This window comes from Lemur catta, chromosome 9 (assembly GCF_020740605.2).
Source record: "Lemur catta isolate mLemCat1 chromosome 9, mLemCat1.pri, whole genome shotgun sequence".
NCBI classification, from domain to species: domain Eukaryota; kingdom Metazoa; phylum Chordata; class Mammalia; order Primates; family Lemuridae; genus Lemur; species Lemur catta.
Window position 1 is genome coordinate 78,321,833 of NC_059136.1, and position 9,597 is coordinate 78,331,429.

At 39.0% G+C, this 9,597-nt stretch overlaps 1 pseudogene; it reads left to right on the top strand.

Annotated features, from left to right (window-relative positions):
- Positions 1-3,037: 3,037 nt before the first annotated feature.
- Positions 3,038-9,061, top strand: LOC123644416 (annotated as a pseudogene).
- The last annotated feature ends 536 nt before the right edge of the window (positions 9,062-9,597 follow it).

Consider the following 9,597-nt stretch of genomic DNA (forward strand, 5'->3'; position numbering starts at 1 on the left):
TCCAGAGCACTGCAAGGGCTTTTTCATTAAATGAAGTGGACACTGTATGCATTATTTCCAGTTATATTCTGTTGGTTAGAACTTAGCCTCATGGCCACACTTGGCCTTGCCTAATTACAAGAGAAGCTGAGAGATATAGTTTGGCGAAGCGTTCAGTTTCCCAGAAAAAAGAGGAAAATAGATTGAAGAGGAGCCAATATTCTCCACCATATACATCTTAATGTCTAAATATTTCTTATAAACAGAGGTTAAGTGTATTAATGCTTTATTTATATTTCTGTAGGCTCTGAATTCCTCAACTATATTTTTAAATACTGTATTAATTATCAAAAAGCATAGACTTTTAGATTTGAAGGTAAGAAGTAGTCTAATATAAGAATTCCCCTGACAACTTTTCTGCAAGATGGTTGGCCATTCAGATGCTCATTGGATGTTTCCATTGATAGAAAACTCTTATTGCATGATGTTATTGCATAAGTTCAAAAACCCTCAAAGATCCCCAAATTTGACTCCTCTTAATTTCTATTTATTCATGTTAGTTATGCTTGTAGAACACAGTCTATTTTCTGTTCTATACTATATCCTACACATTTTTGAAGAACCTTATTCCTCTTAATCTTCTCTTCTTCAGGTTAAATATCCTCTTAGATTTAAGAATTTCTGGCATAATTTTGAGAAGGTCTAGAAAATATTCCATATTTTGGCTGGATAAATACTTTTTGTGGGAAATGAATCAGCTGTTTGAAAATGTTGAAGCAGTAGTATTTCTCCAACAAATGCAAAATAATTTTTTAAATGATGGTTTATTTCCTAAAAGTTTTTGGTAGTTTGAGACAGTGGTTCTCCAAGTGTGGTCCACAAACCAGCAGCATCAGCAACACATGGGAAATTTTTAGAGGAGCAGAATGCAAATACTTGGACCCAAACCCAGACTCACTGAATTAGGATTTCAAGGGGCAAAGTCCTGAAATCTTTATGTTAACACATGACTCTGCATGGTAAAATGGAAAAACATGGGACTAAGGAAACAGAAATAAGCTATGTGTACTGATTGTTTTGATATAGGCAGGCAGAAAATGTTGGCTAACTTACTAGTGACATATTTATGTGTTTACTAGAAAATAATTTTTATTTATTCGGTAAAATAAACTATTCTTCTTGAACACATATGTAACCTTCAGGTTGTCTTGCTTCTTCAGTAATGGTGGTAATATTCAACATCTCCTGGATTTAATGAACAGTTACAAGAGTGTCTAGGAAGTTTCCTGATGATAATTTTCCTTGCTTTAATTGTTCTGTAAATATAATGGCTGTAATGAGTAAGCAGAAAGAGAAACCAACTGAAGGAAACACTGTGTTTTTTATAAGCTTCTTTCCTAATTTCCATTTGCTTGACTTTATTTTCCAATTGGAAATGGTGAACTCCTCAATATTTTCTGAAAGCCAGAAACAACGTTTACATGACCTACATAATTTACATGGTAAATTCCATGCCATGTGCAACTAAATTTTAACCTCAGAAACAATATTATCTTCCTGAGTTTTCAAACAAGCAAAGCCACCTTGCAACATGAGTAAAGACAGCAGTCTTTCATTCAGTTTTCAAAGTATCAACAGATTTTTAAAAAAATAATGATGAATTTTATATATTGATTTAAATGATGACTTATGTTAAGTTTCAATAAGTCTTTGAGTGTCTGCTATATGCCAGGAACTGATTTATGTTGTCAGTGGAACCAGAGCACTTTCTCCTCTTTCTCTGTGGTTAGTAGATTTGACCACTCTAGGACTCTCATTACCATCCCCCCAAAATTTGGACATGTGTGAATTTCCAGAGAAATTGTAGGTATGAAAACAGATAATACAGGGCATTCCAACCCAGGATAATAAGCATGTAGGAAAATAGTTTGGCCTAAGAGAAAAATAGTAGATGCATATGAATTTATCTAAACAATGTTTACTTCCATTAATTTCAGGTTTCTGGTGCTTTTATTTTTCACATAATTGCTGGTTAGTGAGAGCCATTACTAAACATTACAGAGAAGAGAAATTAAAAATCTTGATTTCCAATAAGCATAGTTGTAAGTATTAAAGAAGCCATGTGGTAACTCTTAAAACATGACAGGGAGGTACAATATAATGTACATAGCCTCGCTTTTAGATTCAGACTGATCGGAGTTGATTTCAGACCATAAACACGTAGATACCCATCTTAGCATCAAGTAGGTCTGAAGGAAACCTTATTGGAACAATAACAAAATTCTAAGCCACTATCTGGACTTGGAGTGTTTTCTTTGAGAGGAGGCTATTGGGCTCTGTCTTGATAAAGTATTATACTTGCACACTCACCCAGATGTGGCAGAGATACATCAAGAAACCATGCCCCAGCCGAGTGCCAGCCGCAATGGGAAAGTAGCTGGAAAGTAGCAGGAAAGAGCTGGTTGTGATGCAGCTGACCTCATAGACTTGGAGATCGGTCTGAAAGAGAGAGAAAGGAAGTACTGCTCCCAAGCAAGTTTCTTCCTTCAGGCACAGGGCTGCAGCCCCCACAGACTCTGGGTGATAGTGAGGATGAGGAGAGTGTATGTAAAGACAGATTTGTTCTCAAGATTTCCCATCAACTGGTTACGAATAGGGTCAAATTACAAGTAACTTCTGCTTCCACCAGAATTCTGCTTCCACCAAAATTCACTCTAGGAAACATTTTAAACTGAAAACTTCCACGCTTAAGAATTATTAATAATCACATTTTTGCCCTGACAAAGACATGAACATAAGTCCACAGTATGGTTTACCTATAAAACATTCCAAACCTAGAGAAATGAGAGAATAGAGCATGCAGGGGTCTTCCAAGTCATGTGCTTTGTTGCAGGAAGTTCTCAACAAATTGTAGCTCCCCCATAGTGGAGAGGTATCACACCTCCACGTCATACCTTAGGCAAATTATTTATCACCTGTCATCATCAGCTTTCTTGCCTGAAAACTGAGAATAATAAAGGGAATAGAGCCCACTTTACAATATCATAGGAAGAAAAATATGTGGTTTAAGAACCACATTTTTCTGGTGCACTTGAGGGCTCAGCCAGTTGTGCGTGCTGCTCCAGCTCCAGGGGGCCAGCTTGAGAGGCCCCAGGGCACTAGGACCCAGCAGAGCCCACTTCTGTCCCAGGAAGTGGCCATCCTGAGCATCAGAGCTCACTCCCCAGTGCAATAGGACCTGCCCAACATGCAGAACCTAAAAGCAGATCCAGAAGGGCTTTTTATAAAACGAGAGAGAATTGGAAAGAGCTTTTTTGGTGAGGTGTTGAAAGTACTGACAATCGGACTCAGAGAGTGATTGCCATAAAAATCATTGATCTAGAAGAAGCTAAAGATGAGGTAGAGGACATTCAACAAGAAATCACAGTGCTGAGTCAGTGTGATGGTTCATATGTAAACAAATATTGTGGATCTTATCTGAAGGATACAAAATTATGAATAATAATGGAATATGATGGTGGAGGCCCCACGCTAGATCTATTAGAACCTAGATGTCTAGATGAATCTCAGATGGCTACCATATTAAGAGAAATGCCAAAAGGATTTGTTATCTCCATTTGGAGAAGAAAATCCATAGAGATTTTAAAGCTGCCAACATCCTCCTGTCTGAGCACAGCAAGATGAAGCTAGCTGATCTTGGCATGGTGGGTCAGTTGACCAACACTCGGATCAAAAGAAACACCTTTGTGGACACCCCTTTCTGGATGGTGCCTGAGGTCATCAGACAGTCAGCCTAGACATCTGCTCCCTGGGCGTAACAGCTATAGAACTTGCAAAAGGGGAACTACCTCATTCCGAGGTGCACCTAATGAAATTTTATTCCTCCATTCCGAAGAACAACCCACCACTGTGGAAAGGAAACTATAGTAAACCTCTCAAGGAGTTTGCAGAGGCCTGTTTGAATAAGGAACTGAGCTTTAGACCCACTGCTAAAGAGTTATTGAAGTTTATGATATGCGATGCAAAAAAAAAAAAATCCTACTTGACAGAGCTCATCACTAGCTACAAGAGATGAAAGGCTGAACAGAGCCACAACAACTCAAGTTCTGAGGATTCAGTTGTGGAAAAATATGGCCAGGCATCTGGAAGCAGTGACTCTGAGGGCTGGATCTTCACAATACAATAAAAAGATCTCAGGAATCTTGAGAATGGAGCTCTTCAGCCATTAGACTTAGAAAGAAATAAGATGAAAGACATCCCAAAGAGGCTTTTCTGTCAGTGTTAATCTGCAATTATTCCTCCTCTGCCTGCAGAGTTGAAAGAGATGAGCCAGGCCTATGGAGGGAACATGTCCTGCATAGAAGAACTACAAGGGGCCCTCCGCCTGGCAGAAGTGTCCCCTGGCACCTCCAACAGCATGGCGGCCCGGCTTGTGCAGCGGCTCCAGAGATATTTTCTAAGTGATGAAAGACTTCATCTTACTGAAATTCCTTTAGCATTTGGGTTTTTTTTTTCTTTTTCTTCTTCATCCTCCTCCTTTTTAAAAGTCAACAAGGACCTTTGCTGACTCCACTGAAGAGGTGCACCATCAAGGGGACAACCCCCAAAGCCACGGGTGCTTGTTTGGGATGCACATGGTCCTCACTGTGCTGCAGCCAGATGAAGTCCCCCTGAGGTGAGGTGTGGAGGGTGGTCGGCTCCTTGAAGCAATCGTTTTATTTTATTCTTGTTTTTACTTTTAGCCTTAGTGCACATATGCAAGGAAAGTGTCTTTACAAACAAAAACAAACCCTGAAGTGTAGGTTTGGGATTATGATAAGGCAACTAAACACATGACCCCAGGTATCCTGCTTTGAGTTAGATAAATCTCCCTGGGAGATGGAGAGTCACTCTGGTAGATCAGTGTACAGATTTGTATACAGTGTCATTTTTATGGAAACCCTTTCAGCTTGTATAAGGAATCGCTGTGTATAAATTGGCCAAGTGCTTTTTTTAGATAGTTCAGTGGAGTAAATATTTGACAGGCCATAACTTGAGTTCATTGCAGTGCCTTTATTAAATGTAAGTTTTGGATTGTGTGACCAGTGATTTGGGTTTTATTTGTGTTTTCAGTGTTATTAATAATAATTAATGCCCCTCTTATGGAGCACTCCTACCTGTATTTCAACAGATGCAAATTTTCCTCTTATTTGCCCTACAACTCTTTTGGTACACTTAGAAGTTGATTTCCATTTCCCCCATTGCTGGTACTAGTAGTGTTTTAAATTGGAACATATCTTGCCTCATGAAGCTTTAAATTATTATTTTCAGCTTCTCCCTGATGAAACATTCTCCTCTAACATCATTTGGAATCGTGCCATTGCTGGTCTGTGCCAGATGTACCATCCTTTCCAGTACAATTTTCTGTCACACCTTGTAGGGGATCTATTATACATATCATCTTTCCCACCTAAAAATGAGTGATTACATGAATAAATTTTATAACACACTTAAAAAGAAAAAAACTTAACTCTTCTGATTCTGCCTTCCGCCAAGGTGCCATAACTTATCTGTCCCAGAGAGCCTGTAAGAAAAGGACATCATGTCTAAGAATTTAATGACTTTTAAGGAAAAGGTTTAATTTTAATGCTTCTGGAACTGCTTTATGCTGATAAAGTGCAGAGAAACAAAGGGTGTACTTTGTTTTGGAAAGCCCCTAAAAGAGTTGCTGGATGAACAAAATGAGTGCATTTTGAAAATGTTTTGAAAAGTTGAAATAGTTTGGAGTAAAGAGCTTTAATATCAGCTATTCAGGCACTTGCATTCCAATGTAAGACCAAAGACAAACTGATTTAACAGTAACTCTATAAGAATGCATATGTTTCAAAAAGACCTTTTTCCCTTCCCTAACTTCTGCCTTAACACCATCCAATTACTAAAATCCCAACCCTCAAATCCCTGTAAAGACCCTTGCCTAATTCTCCCCTTTTGAGATATTCCTCCAAACTGATACTCTCTTTGCTCAGTGAATTACATACCCAACTGCTTCCCCTGGAGGCTTATATGAGCTTTATCAAATTCTAGATGAGAAATAAACATTTTTTAATAAACAGTAATAGAGTAGAAAAAAGGAAAGGAAATCTAGGGAAAGTCACAGACCCATTAACATTGGGGGGTAAAGCAGAGACCCATAAGAAATTCTGAAGGTTGGAAACAAGCGAAGACACTTTCAAATCAGCAAGCTAATACTGAATATTTTCTATATCACCGGCTAGTAACATCAGCCCACTCTGTGTACTCCAACCTTTGGGAAGGTTCTGCTATGCGCAGCATCTCATGTTATCACTAATTTACTTTCCAGGTAGACTAAACAGATGGTGAGTGTGGACAAATGGGGATCTAAGTCCCACATTCAGTTTGATATGACAGAGACAGAAAAGAACCACAGCCAAACGAAGTGAAATTTTAGAAAGAAAATCCATTATTCAGCAAAAGACAGACATTTAAAGCAAAGATAATAAAGAAATGAAGTTCCTCAACAATCCAGAAATATATTAAAGGGAGTGCTGTATTTCCCAAATTACCAGGATTGTATTGTCTAGGCAGTTTATTTTAAATATTAAAAGAAAAGGTAATCCCAGCAGGTTGGAGACTGTAGGGACGCCTCGGCTGCTGGCCTCCCTGCCGCTGCCACACGAAGACTAAAGCGAAGAATGAAAAATAAGTATTTACTGTTATAAATAATAATAATTACCTGATCCTCAACACCAAGGTATTTGAGTAGATTAGTATGGTAAAGAGCATGGTAAAGAAGGGGGAAAAGAAAGAAGGTATATTAGTTTTCTTTTTTTGCTGTAACAAATTCCCACAAATTTAGTGGTTTCAAGCAACACACATTTATTACCTCACAGTTCTAGAAGTCAGAAATCTAAAATCAGTTTTCCTGAACTAAAATTAAATTGTCAGCAGGGCTGTATTCCTCCTGGGGACTCTAGGAGAGACTCTTCTTCCTCGCCTTTCACCAGCTTCGAGAGGTTGCCTGCATTCCCTGGGCAGTGATCCCTTCAGTCCAACCTCTGCTTCTGTTGTCATCTCTTCTTCTCTGAGTTGGACACTCTGCCTCCCTCTTACAAAGACTCGGCGATTACATTGTCCCCCACTGCTGGATGACCCAGGATAAACACCTAATGTGTGCTGTGTGTCCTGTCTGGTGGATGGTCACGCTTGGGCAATATATGTAACCTAAACACTTGTACCCCAGTAATATGCTGAAATTAAAAAAAATTAAAAAAAGATCCTTAATCATATCTGCAAAGTCTCTTTTTCCATGTAAGGTAGCAGGGATTAGGATATAGACCTATTTGAATTATTACTTCTTTGTAGGCTATTATTCTGTCACCTGTAACAGGTATCTATATGATTGCATGAAAATAATAGGCCTGAAAAGTATGAGGCCCCGTGGGAGGGATGGCAGGTACTGATGTGTGTATGTGCACATCTGTGTGCACACTTGGGAAGATCATAGCAATGAAATTCTTCTACGTGCTGGTCTTTTTGTTCAGGAGGCAGAGCATAGTTGAAAGAGCTTGGAGTTGGATGAATTGCTTTGAGTCTAAATCCTATAACATTCCGGCACCATTTAATATTGCTGAAAGATGAGAGTGAACTTTCCTAGAGTGCACACTATGTGCAGCCACTATACAGACAGATGTTTCCCCTGCACCCTCTGGTTTACACTTCATCACTCCTGTGACGGTTGGTCCCATTGTAGAAGGAAGAAGCCAAGACCAGATTAGTGTCATTGTGTAAAGTCACTGAGAATTAACCTAGTTAATAAATTGTCTCTTGGGCTTTTTTTATCACTAAAATGAAAATATAAATAATACCTACTACACAGGCTTGTTGTGAGAAATAATATGTTTCATAAGCAAGCGCTTTGTTAGCTGTTATAAAATTGAATAGTGATATAAAATCATAGTATTTAACTTCTGTAAGGATTAAATGAAGCAACACATGTATAGTTTTCTAGTTGATACCTGACACATAGTGAGTATTTAAAAATATTATTTGCTCTCTCTAACACTTTCTTTATTCTTAGCAAAAAAAAAATATTTTTGGGGTGACAGAATTGTTGGGCATTGGTGGTCTATATGCCATTTCATATTTCCTTGCCCAAATATGAATGTCACATGCAGAATCTCTGGATACAACATTTCTCCTTTCTCTTATCTCGATTGTTTTATTGCCAACTAATCTTCCCTGCTAGCCCTAAGGAATTTGGTGAGTGTGAACCTCGGGCACAGGAAAGAACGTGTGGATAAAGAATGAGTTGGAAGAGAAAGGGTGGAAGGCGGCAGCAGCAGACTATCCCAACCAGCCCATGAAATCACTTCTGCTGCTCATCCACCGCCTCTTAGGCATTTGTGTTGTCGTGATAACTTGCAAATTATGGGATCAGCTATTTATGCCTTAACACAAAAAAGTCTCCAGTTCAGAAATTTATTTCTAAAAATTGCTAGGGATGAAGAAGCAGAGATAGTTTATAATCTACTTTGCAACAGCATCATCAGTTCCTGGATGGATTAAATAGGCTTTATTGATTGGCCTCTATTAGCACTCTGTCATCACCACATCACACTGTCATTAGTTAATAATGTATGGTGTCCCAGAAACAAGACCAGTGATTGGTAAATATTTCATTTCATTGACTATTTCATATAAAACCAAAAAACAACTCTATAAGGTACCACTCTGACCTATTCAGGCCTAACATTTGGGCCAATTGTCTGACTTGCCAACATTTACTCTCTGACATTTCTCTAGTGAGTTGAAGACTGTTAAGTAAAACAGCAAATCCATTACATGTAACATAATCTCAGCCCCAGAAATCATTAGTGTGGGATTTACTTGTGTTATTCTTATCTGGGCATTTGCAAAAGCATAGCTACTTGAGATTAAATTTATATTTACTTTTGAATCCTTTAACTTGGAGAGAATAATGTGGTTTCCCTTTGGGGGGGAAAAGCATTGCTGGAAAGTGTTTCAAGATCTGTTCTTTTTGTTGTTCTTGTTTTCTAGGGACATGGGAGTGGCAGTGGTTTGAAGTTTCTGTTTGAAAAAGGAAGACATCCAGGGAGACACACCAGGAGAAAGGCCTGGAAATGAATGCTAAATCTTGAGCTTCAGAAATGTGGATCCCACCCCTGGGAATATTGCCATGAGTGACACTTGGCTCCAAAAGTTTTGGTTCCAGGAATCAGAAGAAGAACCACAGAGATGAGCATGATGAGAGTGGTGAAGGGAACGGACTCCACCTCCATGGGCTAGAAGATAACTCACCTGGACAGGCTGCCCACAGAGAGGGAATAAATGTTGTCTTATATGAGCTTTATATTATAGCCCAGACCAGAAGTTGTCCTGAAATCCTGGGTGTAGAAGCAACATCCTACCAGTGCTTTGTGTCCCTGTGCTCTTAACTACTGGGCCATTCTGTAAGTATACTTTCTTTTTTCACCCCAGACACACCTAGGCACAGAGGAGGACACCACTAGACATCAGTCAGGGTAAGGAGGAGGGCAATTTTGTGACTGTACATTGATTGGGGCTGAAACAAGACATGTTCAGACACCTTGTGTAGGT